The sequence below is a fragment of the Nicotiana tabacum genome, chromosome 11 (genome assembly GCF_000715075.1).
Source record: "Nicotiana tabacum cultivar K326 chromosome 11, ASM71507v2, whole genome shotgun sequence".
NCBI classification, from domain to species: Eukaryota; Viridiplantae; Streptophyta; class Magnoliopsida; order Solanales; family Solanaceae; genus Nicotiana; species Nicotiana tabacum.
In genome coordinates, this window is record NC_134090.1 from 25,032,229 (window position 1) to 25,056,281 (window position 24,053).

The window sequence follows — 24,053 nt, forward strand, 5'->3', positions numbered from 1 at the left end:
ATGGAGCAGTGAGGAAGACCCCGACACAGATCTCATTGTTATCCTTGTTGATCCATTCAGATGAGAACCACCGGGTATTGATGAAAATTCTGAACGAAGCCCATGTTCCGGATAAGATCTCTATGAACCATCTGGAGAAAATAGCAAACAAGATTTTCGAGGTCAACAGGGTCACTTTTTCAGACGATGAGTTGCCCGTGGAGGGTACAGAACATAATAGAGCCCTCTATTTGACCGTGAAATGTGAAGACTCGGTAGTCACTCGAGTACTGATTGATAATGGGTCCAGTGCCAATATCTGTCCTTTGACCACGTTGAACAAACTGAAGGTCGATGGTGACAGAATTCACAAGAACAACATCTATGTTCGAGGGTTTGATGGAGGTGGTACAGACACAGTGGGTGACATCGTACTTGAATTAACAATTGGACCGGTCGAGTTCACCATGGAGTTTCAAGTGTTGGATGTGGTAGTGTCATATAATCTTCTGTTGGGGCGACCCTAGATCCACGCCGCCAAAGTAGTGCCTTCTACATTACATTAGATTGTCAAATTCGAGTGGGATAGGCAAGAGATCGTAGTACATGGGGAAGACAATGCAAGCGCCGTAAGTGATTCCATCGTACCCTTCATAGAGGCTGACAATGACAAGGGGCCCTGGGTTTACCAGGTCTTCGATACAGTTTCAGTGGACAAAATTCCCAAGGGTGAAAGCATCCCACTTCCCAAAATAGCAGCTGCAACTGTCATGGTAGCCTCAGAGATGTTGAAAAACGGGTTTGTCCCGGGCAAAGGTTTAGGGGCTGATCTTCAGGGTATTGTTCAACCGGTTTCTTTACCCAAAAATCTGGATACCTTTGGGCTGGGGTTCAAGCCGGCGGTGGCGGATGTGAGATGGGCCCACAAGTTGAAGAAAAGAGTCTGGGTCTTTCCTAAGCCAATCCCGCACCTGTCCAAATCTTTTGTCAGGCCGAGCATCAAAAAGTAATTGTTGTCCAAGGTTATAGGGCTAGTGATTGGTGCAGATGGAGACTTAAATGAAGGCTTTGAAAGATTATTCACCGAAATCAACATGGTAGAAGTTGGGAAGGGGTCCAGCAAGGCGGATGTACAGTTTGTGGGGCCAAAGGCAAAAATCAACAATTGGATGGCTACTCCTTTTCCCATTCGGAGGCAGTCTTGGTAGTTGGCTCTGATTTTCCTTCCTGTTTTCTAGATTATTCCAGGGCTGTAGTCTAGATTCCTTTTATTTTTGTTGTGTTCATCAAAGTGTGAAATTTTGTTATCCCGTAATTAAATAAAAAAAAAGTTTCTTCTTCATTCCTTATTTTATTTTAATTTTGTTTTCTTCTTTTCTTTTTCTGTACAGTTCTCTTTATACTGGTCTTAATGACATGGCGTGCATAAGGAATCCTCAGCCCAGTCTTAAAAATCAATCTTATTCCGAAATGATAGTTCAAGAAGTAGATTGTGATTACGAATCAGAATATGATGATGAGGATGAAGCCTGCGAAGAAATTAGTAAGGAGATAATTCATTTCGAAGAAAAACCCAAACCCAATTTGAATAACACAAAAGCCGTCAATTTAGGGGACACATACAACATCCGAGAGACTAAAATAAGTGTCCACCTCGAGCCAAAAATCCAGGAGGAGTTAATCAAAGCACTCATTGAGTACATAGATGTTTTTGCGTGGTCATATGACGACATGCCAGGTTTAAGCACTGATTTAGTGGTCCACAAATTGCACACTGATCCAGCGTTCCCACCCGTCAAACAAAAGTTGAGGAAATTCAAAACTGATATGAGTGTGAAGATTAAAGAAGAAGTTACCAAGCAGTTGGATGCAAAGGTTATTCGGGTCACTCGATATCCTGTCTGGTTGGCTAATGTCGTGCCTGTGCCGAAGAAGGATGGCAAGATCAGAGTATGCATCGATTACCACAATCTCAACAAAGCAAGTCCGAAGGATAACTTCCCACTACCCAATATCCACATTTTGATCGACAATTGTGCCAAGCGCGAGATTGGATCTTTTGTGGATTGCTATGCCGGGTATCATCAGATTCTAATGGATGAAGAAGATGTAGAAAAGACGGTCTTCATCATGCCATGGGGAACTTATTGCTACCGAGTAATGCCATTTGGGTTGAAGAATGCTGGGGCAACTTATATGAGAGCAATGACTACTGTATTTCATGATATGATACACAAGGAGATTGAGGTATACGTAGATGATGTGATCATAAAATCAAAGCATCAGGCCGACCATGTCGAGGATTTGAGGAAATTCTTCCAGAGGCTTCGCAGGTACAACCTCAAGCTTAACCCCGCCAAGTGTGCATTTGATGTTCCATCCGGAGAGCTGTTAGGATTCATAGTCAGTCGGCGAGGCATCGAGTTGGACACGTCAAAGATCAAAGCCATACAAGAATTTCCCCTACGAGGAACAAGACTGAAGTGATGACATATGTTAGGAAGGCTGAACTACATCAGCAGGTTTATTGCTCAGCTCACAACAACTTGTGAGCCTATTTTCAAGTTGTTGAGGAAGGACGCTGCGATCAAGTGGACTGATGAGGTCAAGAAGCGTTTGATAAGATAAAATGTTACTTGACAAACCCACCGGTGCTGGTTCCGCCAGAACCAGAGAGACCTTTGATTCTTTACTTGACAGTCTTGGAAAATTCATTTGGTTGTGTACTGGGGCAGCATGACGTCACTGGCAGGAAAGAACAAGCCATCTATTATCTTAGCAAAAAGTTCACAGCCTTTGAGGTTAAGTACACTCACCTGGAAAGGACATGTTGCGCCCTAACTTGGGCGGCACAGAAATTGAAACATTATTTGTCATCCTACACTACTTACCTCATTTTGCGTTTGGATCCGTTGAAGTATATCTTTCAAAAGCCTATGCCGTCAGGAAGACTTGCAAAATGGCAGATTTGGCTCACAGAGTTTGACATAATCTATGTGACTCAGACTGCGATGAAAGCCCAAGCATTGGCCGACCATTTGGCCGAGAACCCGGTCGATGAAGAGTATGAGCCACTGAGGACTTATTTTCTTGACGAAGAGGTGGTGCATATTGATGAACTAGAACAGGCCGAAAAACCAAGCTGGAAACTTTTCTTTGATGGGAATGCTAACATGAAAGGAGACGGAATAGGAGCTACGCTTATTTCAGAAATAGGGCATCACTATCCTGTTACGGCTCAGCTTCGTTTTTATTGTACCAACAATATGGCTGAGTACGAAGCATGTATTTTGAGTTTAAGGTTAGCTACAGACATGGATGTCCAGGAAGTCTTGGTCTTGGGAGACTCGGACCTTCTGGTACATCAAATTCAAGGAGAATGGGAAATGCGAGATCTAAAGCTCATACCATACCAACAATGCTTGCATGATCTTTGTCAACGGTTTAGATCAGTGGAGTTCAGGCATATTCCAAGGGTCCATAATGAGGTCGCCGATGCTTTGGCTACCCTAGCATCAATGCTGCACCATCCGGACAAAGCTTATGTCGATCCTTTGCATATTCAAGTCCGAGATCAGCATGCTTATTGTAACATGATTGAAGAAGAACTGGATGGTGAACCATGGTTCCACGATATCAAGGAATACATCAGAATGGGGATATACCTAGTGCAAGCCACGGGGGATCAAAAGAGAACAATTCGACGGTTGGCAAGTGGATTTTTCTTGAGTGGAAGAGTTATGTATAAAAGAACACCAGACCTGGGATTGTTAAGATGCATAGATGCTAGATAGGCTATGGCTGTCATGTCCGAAGTACATTCAGGAGTCTGCGGACCACATATGAGCGGATATGTGCTGGCGAAGAAAATTCTCCGAGCAGGTTATTATTGGCTCACCATGGAGCGAGATTGTATTAGTTTTGTGCGCAAATGTCGTCAGTGCCAGATACATGGAGATTTGATTCATTCTCCGCCATTGGAATTGCACACGATGTCAGCGCCATGGCCCTTCGTCGCTTGGGGCATGGATATCATTGGACCAATTGAACCAGCAACATCCAACGGGCATAGGTTCATTCTGGTAGCCATTGATTATTTCACCAAATGGGTTGAGGCCAAAACTTTCAAATCTGTGACCAAGAAAGCATTGGTCGATTTTGTTCACTCAAATGTCATTTGTCGATTTGGAATCCCAAAGGTGATTATCATGGATAATGGTGCTAATCTTAACAGCAATTTGATGAAAGAGGTATGTCAACAGTTTAAGATTACACACCGCAATTCCACCCCATATCGTCCCAAGGCGAATGGAGCAGTTGAGGCAGCCAACAAAAACATAAAGAAGATACTTCGGAAAATGGTAGAAGGTTCGAGACAATGGCACGAAAAATTACCATTTGCATTGCTGGGTTATCGCACTACTGTCCGTACTTCAGTAGGGGCAACTCCTTATTTGTTGGTATATGGAACTGAAGCCGTAATACCTGCGGAAGTTGAAATCCCGTCCCTTCGGATTGTCGCTGAAGCTGAGATTGATGATGATGAGTGGATCAGAACTCATTTGGAGCAGTTGAACTTGATTGATGAAAAAAGATTGGCAGCTGTGTGTCATGGCCAGTTATATCAAAAGAGAATGGCAAGAGCATACAACAAAAAGGTGCGTCCATGGAGGTTTGAAGTGGGCCAGAAAGTGCTGAAACGCATCCTTCCACATCAGGTTGAGGCAAAAGGCAAGTTCGCCCCGAAATGGAAAGGGCCATTCATTGTGACCAGAGTGTTGTCCAATGGTGCTTTACGTTTAACAGATATCGAAGGAAAATGCATCGACATGGCTATCAATTCTGACGCAGTTAAGAGATATTATGTATGATTTCTTTTAATTGTAATTGTTGTTTGTTTGCATTTGGCATGACACCGGAGAATGAAATGACAGAGGCAATTTGTTCTCCCATCCAAACACTTCAACCTTTGCTTCCCCTTTTGAGACTTATTTATTCTTTCATACCCCTCTTTTGGAATCAGTAATGAAAATGGAAAAAGGAAGAAAAAAAATATTGATAATAAAGACAAAAGAAAAGTCACAAGAAAAACAAAGGAATTGGGAACTACGTTTGACCTGATTCCTCAAAAAGGATACGTAGGCGCCTCACGGCTCGGTCATAGTGTAATAAGAATCAAAAATCCCCAAGCAAGAAAAACTGGGGCAGAAGTTGTGTTTATAATTTTGGGGAAAGAAAGTTGATTCCAAGAATTGTAATGTTTTACCCATCAAAATTATTTTAAATTTTTCTTTAGCCATACACCAGAAACCCATATTGATGTCCAAAAGACCTCCCGATCAGTATCCGAGAAGTGCCAAGTCGGGCAAATGGAAGTCTGGAGTAACACTCTGGCCCCCAGTAGAAAAGAAATGAAATGAGAGAATCCCCAGCAGAAAGGAAATGAAATGAGAGAATCTTATCAGTAACACCCCAATCCCCAGCTGAAAAGAAATAAAATGAGAGAATCTTATTGGTGAAAACCTTCACGGGCACCATAAGGCGACGGAAATTGAGAGAAATAAAATGAGAGTGTCTTATCGGTGAAAACCTTCATAGGCACCGTAAGGCGACGAGAGTTGAGAGAAACAAGAGAGTAGTGAAAACCCCTCGAAGGCATTATAAGGCGACAAGGAATTGAAAGCGGGCAAACGAGGTAAGGTTGACAGAAATGATCCGTTGAGGCATCAAGCAGAACAAAGATGTTGATTCGGCAAAAGAGTTGGGTGGCGGGACCTTTTGAAATGGAAAGTAAGGTTATCAGAAAGATTGATGGATGTAAACAGACTGGGTTGATTAAGCCGAAATGCACAACATGATCATTGAGATCAGTTATACCATTCAGATAAGTCCTTTTCCTTTTTCTCTTCAAACAATTGTTCAGAAAGAATTTTCTTTTCATCATTGGAAGTCATCATCTTTCATTTCTTTTGGTTAAAGATTTTTTTTATAGTAGTTTGTATTTAAGAAGGATTTTCAAAGCCAACTACCAGTCGCCAACATGGGGCAAGGTAAATGGGGATAAGACAGGCCGAAGATAATGTGACGGGACAAGAAAGACGTCATTATAAGACCAAATGACGGATTGCTCTAAGATGTCAAGGAAAGTATGGAGTAAAAGTGGAAAACAACGGATGAGAAGTTGGCAAATAACAGAAGCATCAAGAAGGTCGAAAGTTATCGGCCAAGTTTCAAGATGGTCGAACAACGCAGAGCGTGGAAAAAATAAAAAGGGAAAACCATCCCCAGCAGGAACGTCCCCCACGTTTTAAACTAACAAATTTTCTTTGATTTGAAGCAGGGACAAGAAATGTTATTGATGATGGAAAGACATGCCATAAGAAATATTGTCAAACTGGGGCAGAAAATTTTCTTTCATTTCGAAAATTTTCTGGAAGTCTAACACAAGTTTGTTGAAAAGCCGTATCCCCAGCAGTTTTCGGGAGAAGGCAAAACAAGTTTTAAAGAAAGCAATGTTAGGGGGGAAGATAACACGAGTTTTAAGGGATGTAGTCTTTGAAGGAAGAAGCCAACAAGAAAGCAAAAACAAAACAAAAAAAAAAAGAAAAAAAAAGGAAGACCAGTTTTGCAAAAGGAAACAGTTTGCAGAGGAATGAAACACGAGTCTTAAGGGAAGTAGTCTTTGAAGGAGTAAGATAACATATTTTTGAAAAAAGTGTTATCCCCAGCAGTTCACAGAGAAATGAAACACCAGTTTTGAGGGAAGTAGTTTTGAAGAAGGAAGACAGTACAAGTTTTGAGGGAAGTAGTTTTGAAGAAAGATAATTCAAGTTAGAAGGAAAATGGTTCAGGAAGAGAGGAACTGCATTTTATTTTTGAAGTTGTTGTTGAAGTCAGGAGCCCGCCTGAAGAAAGGAATGGCGTTTTATTTTCGAAGTTGTTGTTGAAGTCAGGAGCCCGCCTGAAGAAAGGAATGGCGTTTTATTTTTCTAAGTTGTTGTTGAAGTCAGGAGCCCGCCTGAAGAAAGGATTGACGTTTTATTTTTCGAAATTGTTGTTGAAGTCAGGAGCCCGCCTGAAGAGAGGAATGACATTTTATTTTCGAAGTTGTTGTTGAAGTCAGGAGCCTGCCTGAAGAAAGGAATGGCGTTTTATTTTTCGAAGTTGTTGTTGAAGTCAGGAGCCCGCCTGAAGAAAGGAATGTCGTTTTATTTTTCGAAGTTGTTGTTGAAGTCAGGAGCCCGCCTAAAGAAAGGAATGGCGTTTTATTTTTCTAAGTTGTTGTTGAAGTCAGGAGCCCGCCTGAAGAAAGGAATGACGTTTTATTTTTCGAAGTTGTTGTTGAAGTCAGGAGCCCACCTGAAGAGAGGAATGTCGTTTTATTTTCGAAGTTGTTGTTGAAGTCAGGAGCCCGCCTGAAGAAAGGAATGACGTTTTATTTTTCGAAGTTGTTGTTGAAGTCAGGAGCCCGCCTGAAGAAAGGAATGGCGTTTTATTTTTCGAAGTTGTTGTTGAAGTCAGGAGCCCGCCTGAAGAAAGGAATGACGTTTTATTTTTCTAAGTTGTTGTTGAAGTCAGGAGCCTGCCTGAAGAGAGGAATGGTGTTTTATTTTCGAAGTTGTTGTTGAAGTCAGGAGCCCGCCTAAAGAGAGAAATGACGTTCTATTTTTCGAAGTTGTTGTTGAAGTCAGGAGCCCGCCTGAAGAAAGGAATGGCGTTTTATTTTTCTAAGTTTATGGTGAAGTCAGGAGCCCGTCTAAAGAGAGGAATGACGTTTTATTTTTGAAGTTGTTGTTAAAGTTAGGAGCCCGCCTGAAGAGAGGAATGTCGTTTTATTTTCAAGTCTTGAAGTTGGGAGCTCGCCCATATAATAGAGGAATACATTTCAGTCTTTACATTTCAAGTTTCGAAGTCGGGAGCCCGCCCGTATAACAGAGGAATACATTGAAGTTTGAAGTCAGTAAAGCCGAGGGTTACAACAAAAATCCCCAGCATAAATTAAAATTCAGAAGTCGTAAGGAAGGTAACACTAGTCAGAAGAAGGCAGTTCAAGCTTCGAAGGAAAAATAATTCAAAGCTCACAAGAATGAAATAAGCAGTTCAAATTCGGCAATTAAGAGAGAATACAAGTCAAGTCATAAAGAAAGAAATATCAGAGGAAACACAAGGCAGCAAGACAGCAAGGCAACAAGACAACAACAGTCACATGACCAAGTTTGAGAATAAATCTTTATAATTCATAGACCATAGCTTAGCATAACTTCTTTATTTTTATCAAGGTGTAACAAGGAAGTCAGTAAGCAGGAAGCAGCAGCAACAATAGCAATGACAACAAAACCTCCGTGGTAGTCCCAGCTACCAAAACTTCCCGAACTACATTAACCTGATTCCCTTTTAGCCAGGGATATGTAGGAAACCTTCGAAGCAAAGGTTCGGTTAAATCTTTCAAAAAATGCTTCACACGGAGTAGTCCAACAGGCAAAAATCGCTCGTATTCGCTCACTTTATCTTTGCACAAAAACCCTTCGTGTTTTCAGACAAAGAGGGGCAGCTGTGAGCACGTGATTTTTGCTTCACGGAAACTACCCCAAAAGAAATCAAAAAATAAAACAAATGTCCTTTAGGTACAATTTTAAGAATTTGCGTGGCATCTTTGGATAATTATTTGTATTTTTGTCTGTGAATGTTTATCTTATTTTAATTAATTAAAAATACAAAAATATATGTTGCATGCAGATTTGGGATTTAATTGTGCACTTAGGAATTAATTGAACCATGTTTTGTTTCTAAAAGAAAGAAAATCACAAAATATGTATTTGTTGCATTTTTGTCGTTTTATTGTCCAATTGTGTGATTTTATTTTTTTAATTAATATTTAATCTTGTGTGTCAATTATTATTTAGGTTTAATTAATATTTTTAATTTAATTTTGGTTTTACAACTTATTTTAGAATTTTTGGTAATTAGGAATTAAAAAGGAAAATAATAGAAAAGAAAAACAAGTGCAATAAGAAACACATTCGGAACTGGGCCATTTTTTTTGGACCCAAAATCAGGCCCAAAACACCACATTTACCCGGTCCAATATGCCTGATATCTCAGATGACTCAAACGACGCCGTTTAGGCGTCTCAAATCTGAACCGTTGATCAAACAGATCAAACGGTCCAGTTCAGCCCCAGCATTCGTTCAAACGACACCGTTTCAGGTGATAACCATCCGTTCCTTTTGATCTAACTGTCCCAGGCTTCACCCATAACCCGGTCCATTTCACCCCGGGTCGATCCAGTCTCGTAGCATGGCCAAACGATGTCGTTTCCTATTAATAAAATGATCCAGGCCATTGATCGTGATTGATCCAACGGCCAAGATCAAATGCCCCCTCTTGTATACAACCCTAATCCCTTACCCCACGCCCCCAAACTAAACCAAACCCCCCTCACCCCATCGTCTCTCTCTCAAGCTCAGAGACGAATCAGACCAAACCTAGCCGCCATTGTTACACCTTCGCCTGAAACCCGGCGGCAACAACACCGCTGGTCACCAAATTAACACCCCTAAGTCATCTGACCACCCTCGTTACGAATCCGTTAACTGTTGGCCTCGAATCAACCTCTAGCTTCTCGAATCTTCAATCGAAGACTCGAGCAAAACCTAAACCTACCCCAACCAGTACCAAACTCACACCACGGCACCCCCTGACCTCCCTCGTGCCCAAAATACCTTTGGCCTAGTTCGAATCTTGCTAGAACCATTCGAACCCCAAATAGAACCAAGACCCCTATAAAGACCAAACCTGGGTTTTGTCCGAAATTAAAGGAATTTGGACGTCTAATCGACCTTAGTCGAAGTGTTCTCCATTGAGAACACTCGATTAAGGTCCGTTTGACCTCAAAAAGTTCGAGTCAAGAGTTCGACCTGGGTTCGTCTAGTTTCTGTTTTGTTAAGGTATTTTTTTCTCCTTTCTTTCTTGTTCTATTTTTGTTACGGTTAATTGTGTTTAGTTTAGTTATAATCCAGTTTTTGTTCATTGCTTCTTCTTCTTCTCCAATCAGACCTTTTTATTTGGTCGAGTCTGCTTCTGTTCATGGTCGAATATATGTTATCAACCATGTAATTTGTTAGTTTATAAGTTCTCTGTTTTTGTCAATACCACTCGAATCACTTGTTGGTCTGTTTATTCTGATTGTTTGCTGTTAACTACTAAATGTTATAGCCCGTGTAATCAATTGAATAAGCGTCGTCGATTAGTCTTTTAGGCTTGAATGTTATGTTAACATGATAATAGTTCAACCTTTGGTTCATACCAGTATGTTTACCATCCTGCATCTTGTATATACTTGAATTAGAGTTGTGTTTGCTCGTTCCCTGTATTTGGTTTGACCTCCTGTTCTTTATAGTTGTTCGCATGAACCTCCTTCCTTGATTCATACTGCTTCAATTTTGGCTTGTATTATTGAATCCTTGCTCAATCACTGGGTCTGAGTTGATCAGGATTGGTTCCCAATATGATCAACTCATTCCCTTTGATTGATGCCATGTTTGAAATAATCTGGTCTTCTGCTTTGAATCACTGTGTGAATTTGATAGTGGGAATTGGTTTATAGCATAGTAATTTAGTGATCAATTAGAAATTAGTTGTTAGGGTTACAACTTATAGAGTTTTAATAACATATCAATGAAGCTTAGGGCAGGGAAGTAATACACAGGGGTTTCAGGGGTAGTTTTGGGATTTAAAAGTTGGCAAAATGGTCTTGCTAAGTGGGCTGTCAGTAAAGCACTTAATTAACATTAAACTAATGCCTTCGTTTAGTGCCAATGGGGAACAAAACATAATGGTAGGGGAAGGCTTAAAAGGGATTGATTAAAATATGTGGTTCATGCCTGTTTGAACATTAAATAAGGAAAAGACATACTCTAGTGGAATTAAAAGAAAATCATGGGCAGAATTAGTGGGAGGATTCTGCCTGAGTGCTTTTGAGAGGGGGGAAAGGTCAGTATAAAATAGGGGTCTGGACAGAGTTAAGGGGGGATTTCTTTTTTGGTCTGGTCTTGGTTTTCTTTGGGAAATTGAGAGAGTTCTTGAGAGTTTCACCAGTCCTGAAGAAATCAGCTGGTGAGAAAACATTTTAAGCCAGTTCTTCTTTAAGCAATCTGAGAGTTTGAAAACACTTAAAATACTGGAGAGTCAGTCAGTTTCTTAGGGATCAGTTTGGAGAGTTTTAAGCTTGAAAAGAATAGAGAGAAATACTGAGAAGTCTCACTGTGTCATTGAAATTCTTTTCCTACTTCAGTGATTTAATTTTCCTAATTCAAATACCCTAGACTGACCTTGAGTGACTTTGAGTCCAGCTGAAGTGGTTTCTGATTGAACTTTAGCCTATTGAAAGTTTGAAGTGGTTCTGGTCGTCTCTTTGAATTCATTTGGTTTGTTTGGGTACTGTTGTGGGTCAATCTTTTGGTTTCTGTTTGGTTTTTGGGTCATTGAATCATTCATGGGTTGAAGAATAGCTGTGTTGTGGCTATGTGAAATTCCTAATAGCTGTTGACTGCCCTGCTGAGCTAACTGCTTCTACTTCCTATTGATTTCTGATTTTCAGGTACACAATTTGAACTCACCTTGATGTAACTGCTGATTTGAATGAAATGAAACCATATTTCCATAGCAATGTTCGTTTGGAATGCATATGGCTATATTTGATCATCTGTTGAGTAGTATACATATTTAGTTCATCTAATTTGTATTGTATTAAGGACCGTATGATTAGAACCATTTATGAACTACTTAGACCAGCTGATTCATACTGGACCGTACTTGGACTCTGAGTATTTAGTTTTCTCAGACTTGTGTGAATACTCTTAGCTAAGCTTTCAGTTATACTTACGTTCAGTAGAACAATGTCTTAACTAGCTAAGTTTAACTCCAGTGGTCATTTCAGGTTGCTTCATGAAGTCATTCTAGTAAGTAATATAGTTGCAATAAAGTCATTTTAAGAAGCTATTTCAGTAGTAGTTAAGTTTGATTGAAATACAAGCTGAGTGTGCTAGGGAACATAAAGGATATAAATAGCCAAACTATGTAATCAAGGTGGTAGTTCATATACTTGAGGTTACCTCATGAGCATTTTACTCAATCCAGTCTTTGCGTTTAATCTTGTCTGGGTACGAATTATTAAAAGTGGAAACTAAAATTCCAGCAAGTGTTTAGTCTTGTTTAAATTGGAGTTGTGGTTCATTTTGTCGAAAAGGGGCTGAGAGCCTATATTTAGGCGGTTTGGGCTTCAACGTGGGAACAAGGTGGCCCAGGTCCTGTTTCACATTAAATTCATTTGGACCTGGGCCCAGGCCTGTGAATGGCCTGCCCTTGTGCTTATTTGGATCTTAATTTTTAAAACGGGTCGCTTAAGTCGTGTTAATTAATTAGGGCCTTTTCTTTATTTTTTAGAGACAAAATAAAAATAATAAATCATAGTCGCTTTTAGGTTTTGCCTTTTAAATAATAAATGAGACGAGCCTCGCCAAACAAAAATACATAAATTGCGGGGCCCTTGATAAATGGTTAAAAATGAAATATTTAGAATTCAGGATGGGCCGCTTAGTGAATTTTACGGCCCTCCCCAAATATAACAACGCGCTAGTCATTTTAGACGCGCTTTTAATAATTTACTTTCTTAAACTCGGGTGCACATTTATGTGACCCAAATCCAAATCTCAACGGAGCCGAAATGTGTCAATAACCACGGGTGCATTGATGTGATGTGGTTCGAGATGTGTTTTCACGACGTTGCAATTCTCGTTAAAAATAATAATAATAAAAGCGGTAAAAAGTTAAAATTTGCACATAGGTTCAACATGTATTAAAATTAGACAAATAAGCCGAATATGACATTTGAGTGACCGTGCTAGAACCACGGAACTCGGGAATGCCTAACACCTTCTCCCGGGTTAACAGAATTCCTTATCTGGATTTCTGGTTCGCGGACTGTAATACAGAGTCAATCTTTTCCTCGATTCGGGATTCAACCGGTGACTTGGGACACCATAAATATCCCAAGTGGCGACTCTGAATTAAATAATAAATATCGTTTCGATTGTCCTTTAATAATGGAAAAACTTCCCTACGCCCCTGCGGGCGCAGGTGAAAAAGAAGGTGTGACAGGCAGCATGGGCAGTTTCAGATAATTAGGAAAATGAGCTTCAAATGATTTGGGAAATGATATTCAAATGATTAAGGAAATGGTATTGCTAATTGGGGTGATTTGACAAGGGTATATATTTTAGAAAAAGGCAATATGATTAAGTTGATGGTACTTCGGTAGTATTGCGACACTCTCTTATTAGATCGACTGCTAATATTCGAGTTTGCTTGGTGGTACAAAAGAATTTTAGAGTATCTATCGTGGAATGATTGGGTATTAGAGGTGTGGTATGTATTCAGACGGTGGAACGGGGATCAAGTATGGTGATTCGTGTGCTATATGGAGTTGGAGACTGGGAGTTCTCATATTCAGGCTATGTTGTGGTTGTGGATCGTGTGTATCGGCACTGTTTAGTGACTATCGGGGTTTGGAGACCTGAGTGAATCTTGTGCCGCTTGGTATGTTAGATTTTGATGTAATATTGGGTACATACTGGTTGTCTTCGTGTCGTGTTATTCTGGACTACTGCGCTAAGGCGGCGATGTTGGCTATGCTGGGAATGCTATGGATTGAGTGGTGAGGTTCGACGGATTTCATGTCCTAGTAGGGTGGGTTTATATTCTAAGACCCAGCGGATGGCTAGGAAGGATTGTCTTTCTTATTTGGGCTTTCGTGATGGATGTCAGTGCAGAGATTCCTACCATTGATTCAGTTCCAGTGGTGAGGGACTTTTCGGATGTGTTTCTTGTGGTCGGGCATATCACCGGGCGAGGTTGTTGATTTCGATATTGATTTGATGTCGTGCACCGTATCGTGTGGCACCTACAGAGTTAAAGGAGTTGAAGGAGCAACTTTAGAGTTTCCTTGATAAGGGGTTCGTTGGCAGGCCAATGTAGATATGTGTTCTAACTTGAGTCGGCTTGGTTGGCTCCGAGTTGTATTGTTGAGGGATGTGTGATTCGATTGTTATTGAGCCTATTAGTGTTTTGAGGAGATCTATGAGTTACCTTTCCGTGTTGCGAGGCACTGGGATTTGTTGGTTATAGGCACTTGTGGTGCAGTGTTATTGGGGTCTCTCAGTGGAACTCGAGCAGGAGAAATATTGGATATTGCTCGGCGGATAGCGTATCGGTTATGCCCTTTCGGGTTTGTGTGGTGTTATGTATTTGCTTCACCGTGGTTATGATGATTTTCTTTGGTTCTAGATATTAATTGTGCGTGGTCATCAATTTCGAGCGGAGTGACTTGAGGTGTTTCATGTGGACCAGTGTTTGGATAGGGTCGCGCATTGCAGCGAAGTTATGTGGAGGTATGACCTTTCGGGTTAGATTTGAGTATTATGTTTCTACAATGTGTAATGGGTTCTCAGCCTTGTGTTGTGGTGGTACTGGTGAGCTTGCGGTACAACTCTTTTATTCGAGTCATTTCATGATTTGAGTATGTTCGGATTGTTTCTTATTGGTGCGTGGATTGCACAAGTTGTGGCTTTAGCCTGTATTGATGTGTCATGTCACCAAAGTAGTTGTGTTGGATTAGATGAGATCGTTGGGATCTTTAATGAATACAAACGGATTCGATTTTAGCATGATTGGAAGGATAATATCGAGGTTCGGCTCAGAAATTTGCTATGGTCTTTGCCAAAGGAGAAGTGGCTTCATGAATGGTTGATCTGAGAGATGGTTATGGTTTACTGTGTGTTTAATTTATCATTGGCAGTATATGAAAGTGTTGGAATGAGACTTTAGTTGATAAGAGGTTTTCTATCGGTATTCGGGTATTGTGTGCAGTTGCTGTGATTAGAAGTTGCCGCTGCAAGTGTTGAGTTATGTGGTATATCATGTATTTGCACCTGAGGTTGCAGGCATGGGTTATTACAGCTTGTTCGGGCTTATTTAGAGTATATATGTGAGATTCTGATCTTATGAGTGATTTCGGAAGTGGAAATGTGGTTCTAAGGTTTATGGGCTAGGTTGGATTATGAAATTTTAGGTACATTGTATTATCAAACCTATATGAGATAGGGTGACGTGGGATCACCCCTGAGTATGTGCATAGTAAGGTAATTCAACAATTGATTGGCTTTTGGAATAACTCTGGGCACGTTCGAGGACGAACGTATGTTTAAGTGGGGGAGGATGTAACGACCCGACCGGTCATTTTGAGCTTTTGTACTTTGCTCGCCAGTTCTCGGGCATGACTTGCCCTATGTAAATTGTTGGTTTTGGTTTTCGGGGTAATCAGAATGAATTTGGAAGAACAGTTCTCAGTTTGAAGCTTGAAATTTGAAAGGTTTAACCAAGATTTAACTTCTTAGTATATGATCTCGGATCGGAATTTTTATGATTTGGTTAGCTCCGTTATGAGATTTGGGACTTAGGAGTGTGATCGGAATGCCTTTTGGAAGTCTGTGGAAGGTTTAGGTTTGAATTGGCGAAATTGAGATTTTTGGCATTTTCCGGTTGATAGGTGAGATTTTGATATAGATGTCGGAATGAAATTTCGGAAATAACAGTAGTTCTGTTGTGGCATTTGGGATGCGTGTGCAAAATTTCAGATCATTCGGATGTGGTTTGGTATACGTTTTGACCGAAAGCGTAATTCGGAAGATTTTGGAAGCTTAGGCTTGAATCCGATATGTTTTGGGTGATTCGATGTTGTTTGAGGTGTTTTGAAGATTGGTACAAGTTTGAATGGTGGCATGTGACCTTTTTGTGCTTTTGGTTGAGGTCCCGGGGGCCTCGAGGTGATTACGGATGGGTGACAGAAGAATTGGAATTGAGTTTTGTAGTTGAAGCATTTGGTTTCTGTCATAACCGCACCTACGGTTGGAAGGCCGCAGGTGCGATGATCACAGAAGCGGAAGGCAGCCGTGGATGCGGCCAAGTAGAAGTCCTCAGGAATCACAGAAGCGGTAGCATGGGCACACCTGCGGTAGCGCATATGCGAGTTTTTAACCGCAGATGCGGTAACTAGCAATTTAACAAAAACCGCAGATGCGGTGGTTTTGGTTGCAGAAGCGGGAAATGGACCGCAGGTGCGAAAATGCTTGGGTCAGAAAGTATATAATGTTCCTTCGTGAAATTTTGCTAAGTTCTCCATTTTTGAAGACGGGAAGAGAGCTAGGGCAGCGAATTCAAGGAAAAATCGTAGAGAATCAGTTGGGTAAGTTCCCTGAGCTTCATTACTCATGTTTATGATCATTTTCCCATTGTTTAATCATGGTATTAGTGGAAATTAAGGAAGAAAATTGAGGGATTAGGGCTTGAGATTAAGAGACCTTTGAGTGGGGATTTAAGGGGCCATTTGAGGTCCGATTTTGATATTCTTGATATGTATAGACTCGTGGGAGGATGAGGATTCTATTGATATTAATTTTGTCAGATTTCGAGACATGGGCCTGGGGCCGGGTTAGAGAAATTTTGGGATTTTTGATGTAGATTGGATATTTTCGAGTGGGCTTTGTTCCCTTCGCATATTTTAATGGTTATGTGCTGATTGTGGCTAGATTTGGAGCATCCGGAGGTCAATTCGTGAGGGCAAAGGCATCGCAGGCTAGAGTTTGGACCGCATCGAGGTGAGTAATGATTGTAAATGATGTCCTAAGGGTATGAAATCTCGAATTTGCACATCGTTGTGCTATATTGAGGTGACGCACATGCTAGATGATGAGTGTGTGGCCGTGCAATATTAGGGATTGTGACTTAGTCCATACCGAATGACTGTTTTACCGCGTATTTGACTAAAAACTATTTGATATCATCATGATTTGGGCTGAATGCCATATTTGGGCTGAATGCCAACTATTTGAACCCTTAGGGGATTTTTATTGATATTTCCTCACTGTTTTGACTTTATAGTTAAACTCAATCATGCTATATTATATTGTTTTTCATAACTCAGCCATGTTTACTCTGCTTTAACACTTAAATGACATTTTAAATGATATTTTGGGCTAAGAACTATGTTTTACTATTGCCCGAGTGGCTGTGAGATTCTGATTGAGTGAGGCTGGGGGCCTATGTTGTGAGGAAACACTGATTATGATTATGAGGTCGAGGGCCTCAGATTATACGCCACGAGATGTCTTTTTGATATGAGACCAAGGGCCTAATGATGATGCCACATGATGGCTTGATATTGCGCTTGGGCCGTAAGGGGCCCCTCCAGGAGTCTCCACACCCCCAGTGAGCGCGGGTACCTAGTGTGATGTGAGAGATTGCCCGATGGGCTGGTGTTGTTCTATGATCTTGTCCGAGGGGCGATCCTTTATGTGTTTATCTTTCCTATTTGCCTGTTATTTGCTTGCTTAATTGTTTAAAAGGCATTTTTATGAAGTTTAAACTGAACTCAGCAATTTTACACATATGTACTGCTTCACTGCTTTACTGACTTTTATTGCTTACTTATAGCCTATAATGTGCCTTACGTGATTTCATTCCTTCAGTCTTTATTTATGATTATTACTCACTGAGTTGGAGTACTCACTTTACTCTCTGCATCCCGTGTGCAGATTCAGGCGTTGCTGATCCTGCTAGTGAGAGTTGAGAGCTCCCAGCAGACTTCAAAGTTCACGAGGTAGCTGCTTGGCGTCTGCAGTCCCGTGTTTCTCCCCTTTATCTCATTCCTTTTCCCTGATTAGTGACTTTGTATTAGCTTTATAGACTTTTCAGACTTGTGTTAGAATTGATAGATGTTCATGACTAGTGACACCCTGGTATCGGGTTGTGTTGGGTTTTATTTCCGCAAACTGTGATGTTCACTGCTTATTATTTATCTTACCAAGTTTAAGGCTCAATATTTATTAATTGAATTGCTTAAAAATTGAAATGATAAATGTATCGGCTGGCCTTGTCTTCACGAGAGGTGCCATCACGACCGGTTCCGGGTTTAGGGTCATGACAATTTGCGAAGCTGGGTAGGCACTGAGGATTTCACATTTGCAAAGTTTTTGCCGCTTTTGCGAACTGTCCACTTTCGCATTTGCAAAGTTTTTGATCACATTTGCGACCATGGCAGAGACAGCCAGCCCTCGTGTTTGCGATGGTTTTGTCGCATTTGCGACCTTCGTATTTTACGAATGAGATGTCGCATCTGCGACTTGTGCAAGAGCCTTTTATTACGGGACATAGCTTTATTTTCCTCATTTCGCACTTGGTCTTAGGCAATTTTGAGAGCATTTTGTGGAGAGATTTCATCTAACATCAAGAGGTAAGTGATCCCTATCAATTCGTTAGCTAAATACGCGAATCATAGATAGATTTAATATGGAAAAAATGGCGAAATTAATGGGATTTTTGAGAAAAAAATCTAGTGTTTGGTAAAATGAAATTTTGCCACGAAATTGGTTATAGAATTAAGTAAAAATTACACATTTGAGTTCCTGAGACTATGGGTAATAATTTTCTTCGAAAATTTTCGGAATCCGGACATATGGGCCAGGGGTGAATTTAGGAACCTTCTAATTTGGGTTGGGTAATCACTCTAATAACTAAATTATGAACTTTTAAGCATGTATTGATTAATTTATATAATGTTGAATAGTTTCGGATTGTTCGGAACCAAGTTGAGGCTTTAGAACGAATTTGTGGGCATGAAGGTGAGCTTTGAAACGAGGTAAGTCTCTTGCCTAACCTTATAAGAGGAAATTTACCCCATAGGTATTTTAAATTACTATTTGCTTCTATTTGTGGGGCTACGTATGTACTAGGTGGCGAGAGCCCGTGAGTAGCTACTAATCATGCTAAGTCCGGGTAGTTTAGGGCCCAATTCATGAATTACTTGAATTGTTTGCACTCTGCTTGTTAATTTAAGTGCCTAAATCATATTAAAACTTGATAAAGAATTCGTAAAGACCGAACTTCACTTACTTTGAGTATTGGAGGATTACTTGATCATTAATGGAAATTGTGCATCCTTGTGCATAAACTTCGTAATAGCTTTTAAATTGGATGTTCATAGAATATTCTCTCTTATTGTGGAGCGGGCCGAATGCCTCAGCAGTATAATAGATGCATCTATGGTTCGTGTCGCTCGACTCTCGACAGTGTGCACATTATTCTGGATCAGACCGTACGACCTCAGCATAAATCGTGCGTGATAATGTTCGGAGCCCGAATACACTTGATATTATATTTATGACTTAAAAGATTATAATTTATTTTGTGGCCCGAAATTGTTGAAGTTAGTATCGTGTAAATGGGAGATTTTAATTGATTATTAGCTAAGGAAAAATTTATTTAAAGAACCATGTATTCATTGCTGGTTATTGTGTTATTATTATTATTATTATTATTATTATTATTATTATTATTCATGTATTCCATGTCTATTTAGAATTTCTGTATTTTTATTGTTAGCCCGTAGTAAGTGTTGGAGTCGACCCCTCGTCACTATTTCTTCGAGGTTAGACTGGATACTTACTGGGTACATATTGTTTATGTACTCAAGCTACACTTCTGCACCAATCATGCAGGATCTGAGGCAGGTGCATGTGACAGCCATTCCCACGCGCACCCTCGATACCCTGAGGCTTAGTGGTGAGCTGCTTTCTGAGTCTGTTCTGCAGCACCCGAAGTCTTGCATTTATTTTCCTCCTACTCTATTTCAGATAGTAGCTTAGTGTTTTGTGTATATTCTACTAGTTGCTCATACACTTGTGACACCAGATCTTGCACATGCTAGTAGACATTTGATGGTTCTTTTTTGGGTATTTATATCCATGTTCTTGTTTTTTTATGAGCTTACGCTTACTTCATAAAAAATTTCACTTCTTATTTAATTAATAAATGTAAATAAACTATTTTGAAATTATTAAAAAGGGATAGATGCTTGGCTAATTCACCGTTGGCTTGCCTAGCGGCAACGTTGGCGCCATCACGACCTATAGGAGAAATTGGGCCGTGACAACATGGTATCAAGGACAGGTTCACATAGGTCACACAAGTTATGAGGAGGCCTAATAGAATCTTGCAGATTAGTGGGGAGACATCCGTACTTATCTTCGAGAGGCTATAGGGTGTTAGAAAACTACTCTTTCTTCATATCCTATCATGCAGTTGATGGTGTGCTAAGTATCTTTCTCTTATTCTCTCGCAGATGGTGAGAACGCGCGCAGCAGATGTACCCGACCATGGAGGAGCTGCTCCCCCTGTTGCTAGAGGTCAAGGTAGAGGCCGAGGGAGGTTTCCAGCTCGTGGTAGAGAACGAAGGCGTCCTAGAGTTGCTCCAGTTATGCCACCAGTGGATCTAGTGCTGGATCCTATAATTGACACTACTAGAAAATAGGCCTATTGGAACAGTTTTCCTGGAACGGTTCTAAAACCGTGGCAATAGATTGGATATTGTAACGGTTGTAACCGTTACAATAGCATTCAGATGAAATCAACACAATTAGAAACTAAACCGTTCCAGTTGATACTCAACCGTTACCATAGGTATTTCTTATAGGAACGGTTTTATAAACCGTCCCAATATACCTATTTATAGGAACGATGTTTGAAAATTTTGTTATTGGAATGGGTATTTGTTCCCTCCTCGTTTTCCCCTCAATTTTGCTAAACCCGCCAATAACCCCTTTTTCTTTTATTTTTTTATATATTTTATTAATGTAAATGTAATAATGAAATTAAAGAGTACTCCATCGTCCATTCTCCACAAAACTATCGTTGTCGACACGTCCAAAGTCCATCCATCCACAAAACTCAATTCACCATTGAAAGCAGTCATCTTTGTCAAGCGGCTAACCCTAAATTCCCAAGGTCCATTCGTTAACCCAAAACCCCCTAATCTCGACTGCTAACCCTAAACTCCCAAATCCTCAAAATTCCAAAATCCCCAAAGTCCTAAAATCCATTTATTTCACTCGAAGGAGATGAAGAACATAAGAATAATTAAAGGCAACGATTACAGTTGAAGAAATATTCCAATCGCGAGAAATTTTCGATCCAAAAGGCAATCTGTGAGTAATCATTTTCAGGTATTTTTTTCTAATTTGGGCATTATCTTCTATATAATCATTCTTTTGTTTTTCTTTAAGCATTATGGTGTGAGCAGTGTATATGATTTCTTGCTTTCTTTTGATGTTTAGAACCCAAATTGTTTGGGCTTAATTTTCATTTGGGTATGGCTAACGTGGGTCAAAATTTATTTCAGTAAATATTGTGAATTCTTATATGAACTAAATTCTCCGGAAAGTTACATTGAATTTTCTGTTGCTTAAGCTATTAAGTTGGGTAGTTTGGGTTATCGACTCTGAATTGCATGAGCTATATCAGAGAGCTACCTCCCCTGTAATTTTGATTGTAGAATGTCGTCTCCTTGTTTTGATAAAAACTGTCCTCAATAACACGCAATGCACAATTCCTGTAACATCTATTGTAATGCTAAGCCTTCTGGTTTAGGGATCAAACTCTATAAGAGAGGTCTCCCATATTCAATTTGAGCTATTTTAGATCCTCCGTAGTTCGACTAACCTACTATATATGTGTTTAACTAGTTAATATGTCTGCGCTTTGCACAGTCGGACATAATTTCTTTATAAATTTAATTGATAGAGAAGCCATAAAGTCGCATGTGCGTGGTCTAGGACATGATCCCTATCTTTTGTCTTTTCTTTTAAACAAAGATGCAAATACATGGTTAGTGAAGAGAGGACTACTCTCTTGTACAGTTTTGCTGCTATGAACAGTTAAGCTAGAAAAAAACAAAAGGAATAAATGAACTATCATATAGTTATACAAATCATCATATGAAACTACTTTTAACCTTGTAAACTTCCTTGGCTCCAAAATAGTGGAATATTACAATAACTTCCTCAAAATGTTGCAGCTTCCTTTTGTTGTCTTTTACCTGTGTGAATGTGCCACGGCTAGTGGAACACAAAATTTGATTTTAGCTTAATAGATCTCATGTATGGTATAATGTATCAGTTTGTCTTCGGTTTCCTTATGCCTTCTTTCCTTTCTTCTTACTGATAATGCTTTCTCTTAACTAGTAAAACTATAGAATAAGTTTTATAACACTTGTCATGTTAAATGCTTTTCCTTCTTTTACTTTCTATTAGTACATTATGTCTTTTTATTTTGTATAATAATGTACATGCTAAAATTAGCAAACTTGTTAGCAAAAATAACATATGTGACCTTACTAAGAAATCTATCTTCTTACTGTTAAATATAAGAAGTAGTTACATATGTGACTTCACATGTTAGATATCTTACCTACTTATTTAGATTTAATTTCTGCCTGATTTTTCTTGACTTGATCTCTCTTTCTATCTCTGAAATCTGATGTACATACCATTCCGTGAACTTTTTCTTGGCCTTTGTATTTTCGATAAATTTTATTCTCTTTGGGTCTGTCAAGATGTAGGTATTGTGTAGGACTGCTTTAAGTATGGTGATTTCAAATTGAATATGGTACAGTCAAGTACTGTGGAGAAATAAGTTATTAAAGAATAGATGGATCCAATAAAATATGTTTGTTTGTAGATATTCCTGCTTTGTTCAGAGATATGTATGTTTAGTTGGTCTTCTTGTCAAGGCTTTGTTGAAGCTTTTTTAGTGCTTTTATTGCTGGACCCTAATCATCATTTCATGAGGCACATCTGGTATAAAGCATTTTTTCTCAGATGCTTCAGATCATTGTTTCTTATGCCTTCTGATAAATGTGTATTATGCTACTGCTACAAATCATTTCAGTTTACATGTTGCAACTTTAAAATAGGTTATTTTGTCTCCTTAAAACAGCTCTGAGGATCCAGATGAGGAGATAAAAGAATTGTTGGCAATATACAGTAGCAACCCCGATTCAGAACACCGTTTGAAGTCACTTTTATCCGGAATAATTTCTACTTTTGCTGGTAACAAGTCCATTAGAGAGATAATAGAGGAGCTAGAAAATCATCAGCAAAGTGCTGATACATTGGGTAAGCTTTCACAAATAAGACTTTTCTCATAGATGAATTCATGTTCTCTCTATTTTATACTATTTTTTCTCCACAAATGAATCTTGTATCTTATTTTCCAATCAATGAGTAAACTTTAGAGCCATGCTTTATTTTCATTTTTCATGTGTGAGTTCATCTTCTTGACAGAGGTAACTTATTTCATATTTAATTTTCTGAATTTGACAGGAATTTGAATAGTCATTGTCACGACCCAAACCGATGGGCCGCGACGGGCGCCTGAGTCTTACCTATCAAACACCCCTAAGCATACGTCTAAAATATGAACCTGAATAACATCTACTGCATTACAAAATTAACATACGTGAAAGAAGCCTGCCATCAAGGCATATGTACGTATACAGACATGATACAGTGGGCGAGCCGGCAAGGCTGCTATAGACAACTATACATCAAAAACTGAAAGCCGACAAGGCCACATATAACCCTACTAGACATACTGTCTACAGACCTCTAATAGAAACATAATTGTACAAAGACAGGACTGAGCCATGTCATACTCATATACATATATATGTACAAACGTATCGTACCAATATCAAAAGTAGCTCCGGATCAAATGGAGCATGCCAACTCTCGCTGATCAGGGATCCTAAGAAGGAGGACCGTCAGCTTGCCTACCTGCACCTGCAGGCATGAAACGCAGGCCCCGTAGAATAGGGCGTCAGTATGAAAAATGTATTGAGTATGTAAGGCATGAAAATTAGTACGTAATAGACATAGATGAAACATGGAATACTGAAACACATCTTTAAATCTGAATAACTTTGTATATTTTGAAACGTTTATAACGTCATGCACGTGCGTGTAAATGTCAAGCCATGCATAGGTATGGATTTACATAATATCATCAGCCTCTGAGGGCATCCCATCACATCATATCGGCCACTGTGGGCAAAGTCATAATCGTATACCAGCTGATCAGGTGGTGGTGCGTATATAACGCCATAACCATTCCCATATCCCATATAC

The 24,053-nt window shown here is 39.7% G+C and overlaps 1 long non-coding RNA gene across 1 annotated transcript; it reads left to right on the forward strand.

Annotated features, from left to right (window-relative positions):
* Window positions 1-20,709: 20,709 nt before the first annotated feature.
* LOC107778038 (uncharacterized) lies at window positions 20,710-23,853 on the forward strand. Its single transcript, XR_001646317.2, has 3 exons — window positions 20,710-21,092; window positions 22,864-23,042; window positions 23,250-23,853. It is a non-coding gene; the product is annotated as an uncharacterized LOC107778038 (long non-coding RNA).
* Window positions 23,854-24,053: the final 200 nt, after the last annotated feature.